The sequence below is a fragment of the Stigmatopora nigra genome, chromosome 21 (genome assembly GCF_051989575.1).
Source record: "Stigmatopora nigra isolate UIUO_SnigA chromosome 21, RoL_Snig_1.1, whole genome shotgun sequence".
Taxonomy (NCBI): domain Eukaryota; kingdom Metazoa; phylum Chordata; class Actinopteri; order Syngnathiformes; family Syngnathidae; genus Stigmatopora; species Stigmatopora nigra.
This window is the reverse complement of record NC_135528.1, coordinates 9947744-9951184: the sequence shown is the minus strand read 5'-3', so window position 1 is coordinate 9951184 and position 3441 is coordinate 9947744. Positions and strand designations below refer to the sequence as shown.

The 3441-nt window shown below is 45.5% G+C and overlaps 1 long non-coding RNA gene across 1 annotated transcript; it reads right to left on the bottom strand.

Annotated features, from left to right (window-relative positions):
- Positions 1-511: 511 nt before the first annotated feature.
- On the bottom strand, positions 512-3180 carry LOC144215245 (uncharacterized). The gene is made up of 4 exons (XR_013330372.1): positions 3091-3180; positions 1463-1507; positions 928-979; positions 512-852 (listed from the first exon to the last, which is right to left on the bottom strand). It is a non-coding gene; the product is annotated as an uncharacterized LOC144215245 (long non-coding RNA).
- Between the last annotated feature and the right edge of the window lie 261 nt (positions 3181-3441).

Sequence of the window (3441 nt, the reverse complement as noted above, 5' to 3'; positions counted from 1 at the left end):
GAGGGCGAACGAGCGAGAAGAGGGCGAGCGAGCGAGAAGAGGGCGAGCGAGCGAGAAGAGGGCGAGCGAGCGAGCGCGAGCAAGAGGGCGAACGAGCGCGAGCAAGAGGGCAAACGAGCGCAAGAGGGCGAACGAGCGAGCGCAAGAGGGCGAACGAGCGAGCGCAAGAGGGCGAACGAGCGAGCGCAAGAGGGCGAACGAGCGAGCGCAAGAGGGCGAACGAGCGAGCGCAAGAGGGCGAACGAGCGAGCGCAAGAGGGCGAACGAGCGTGAGAAGAGGGCGAACGAGCGCGAACAAGCGAGCGCGAGAGAGAGAAAGAGAGAAAAAAACAGAGAGAGAGAGAAAGAGAGTGCGCGAGAGCGCGAGCGCGAAGAGAAAAAAACAGAGAGCGAGAAAGCGCGAGCGAGAGAGAAAGGAAGAGGAGGAAGAGGAGGAAGAGGAGGAGGAAGAGGAAGAAGAGGAAGAAGAGGAGGGAGAGGGAGGGGAAGAGGAGGGAGAGGGAGGGGAAGGGGAAGAGGAGGGAGAGGGGGGTGTAGACGGAAGAGGCGGAGGTCGGGGGGAGGAGAAGGGAGGCGGTCGGGGGGAGGAGAAGGTATTGACGTTGTCCGAGATGCTGGCGGAAGCCGATCTGATCCCACCGGCCGTGGCGATGAACGAGGCCCCAAAGGTGAAGGGCGCCAGGGCCAGGCCGGCGATGGCCGTGATCCCGGCTACTTTGGAAGGTGGCCAGGTGGCCGGCCAGGGCGGGGAGCTTCACCACGTGCTGCCAGAGGACCTCGGCGCGCCCGATGAATACCTTGTTGAAGACAGGCAGGCCTCGGTTCACCTTGTTGGCCAAAGTGGCAAAGGACCTGTGGGGAGGGGGGAGATGTCGGTTCCAACTTCCCTGGAAAACAGACGGATAGACGGCCTCCTGGCACGCCTACCGGGAATCGTCCCGCTCTTTAGATTCTTCGTCTGACGACAACTCGTCCCACTCTGGATGACAAAATGGGGAAAAAAGTGCCATCTATCACATATAACCCAAAAGCCTTTTAATGACCGACTGTGTGTGTGTGATGGGGGGTGGGGGGGGGGGTCACCTCTTTTGGGGCGCCATATTACTGGACAATATTGCAGGGTTTTTGGGTCGGAAAATAATAATTACAGGGTGCACTTTGTCCAAACGGCCACAAGATGGCAGCAAGAGATCATATTACTGGGAAGTAAATTTCAAATCAAAGAGGATGGCTGAGTTTTATGTCGGGAAAATAATTGTATGGTGAACTTTTTCAAAACAGCCACAAGATGGCAGGAAGAGACCATATTAATGGGAAATACTTTTTAAATCAAAGCGTATGGGAGGCATTTTGGGTTTCAAGACCAATTGCGGGTTATGTCATTAATCTTGCCTACGAATAAACTAGTTTCAGGGTTAGGGTTATAGTCAATTAAAAGTCAAATCAATTAGAAGAAACTTACATAAGACGACATCTTGAGACAACTTGCGTTGGCGCCCAGAAGAACCTGTAAAGTGGTATGGATTGAGAACGTGTTTCCCAAACTACAGCTGCAGTACTTTTTACTTTGAAAAAAAATATAAGGCACAACAATATATATTATCATTTAAAATTGACAATATATAGTGGTAGCTCGACATACGAGTAAAATTTCGAGCAAAAAATCTCTAGATACAAGAGCAATTTCGAGATACGCGAAAGCAAGACATGTAGCCGTTTATGATTATAGCGCACTAGTCTTTTTTGCTGCATCTCTTTCGTGTAGAACAGTGTTTTTCCCCCCGTCACTCAGCGCAAATGGCGTAGCGATCTCTATTACGAGGAATATATATTACTTATCGTTGGCAAGTGGTCGTGCGTTATACCATTGTGAGGACATTTGTGTGCATCATTTTCAGAATATTTTGAAGGAAATATGAAAGCAAACAGCCCATCGATGGTGAAAATCAGGTTGGAAGCGGGATAAACAGCCAACCCGGTCGGCCGGGGAAAAGGAAGATATAAAAATGCAGAACACAATTAGAATTATGTTTAGTGTAAGGTTAGGTGAAACTTATTTTCCAAGTTTATTTAAAAAATGTTTTGAAACGAGCGTGTTGATGTGGGTTGGGGTCCATCTCTCTCTCTCTCCCCCTTCAAAAATCTGGACTACTATAAAACACATTTTAATAACATTAAACCACTAGTTTTGTGTTACATTGTCAATAGATGGTGGATTAGAATACAACATTTTTCCAATCCAATATCTTGTTGTTGTTTTTTCCCAGAGGGTGGGAAACAATTAACGTCCAGCCCCCTTCGAAATCTGTATAATTTTAGTACTACTTTGACTATGAAGACCCGAATAATAGTAGGCACTGGAATAATAGTCGGGAGTGGAAAATTCCAAATGAATTCATAATAGTAGGCACCGGAATACTACTACTACCACTACTAATATTCATTATTTTTGGAATTTTCCACTGCCTACTATTATTCTGGTGCCTACTATTATTCGGGTCTTCATAGTAAACACATTTTGGTAATATTGAACTACTATTGTTGTGTTACTTTGAAAATAAATGTCGAATTAGAAGAAAAAAAACGTTTTTTCCAATCCAATATCCTGTCTTTTGTTTTTCAGAGGGTGGGAATAAATTACCCCCTCATTTCTCTGTCCGTATATCTCTCTTCCCCCTTCGAAATCTGTATAATTTTAGCACTACTGTTAAACACATTTTAGTAATATTAACCTACTAGACCTGTGTTACTTTGTTAATAAATGGCAGATTAGAGGAACGAACGAACTTTTTTTAATAGTCGCCATTTTGAACAAAAGCCTCACGTCCGGAATGCTAACATTTGAATCGCCAATTTCGACGTCAAACACGCCTATCAAAAAAGTTACAGGTTAAAATGCTACTAAACACAACAAAATAAAGAGAAAATCAATTGCGAGGAGAAAGCCAGACACCGACCAGACATGGCGGCCATGTGGTCAACACAGTAACTACTACGCCGACGAGTTGGGTAACATTGCAACTGCGGCGCATGTACAACACAAAGATACAAATAGCCAACTTTAGAGTTATTATGATAGAATGTACTCACGTCCTTTTACGGATGAACAGTCCAAATTCTTCAGACAAACATTTGGAGCTCGCTAACATCGTGCTCCTCGCGAGTCACATGGCGAAAAAAGGAAGTGACGTCATTGCGTCCGCCTTCAAATGCGGGAACTATTTAGTTTCTCGCGAGATTTTATCCAGATTCACAGTTGTACTTCGGCAAATTCGACATCAATCACGCCTACCAAAAAAAGGTTACCAGTTAAAATGCTACTAAAGCCGAAAGAACGTCCCACTAAACGCAATAAAGAGAGAAAAATCAATTGCAAGGAGATAATTACCATACTTCAAAGCCAAACGCCGACTAGACATGGACGCCATGTCGTCAATACAA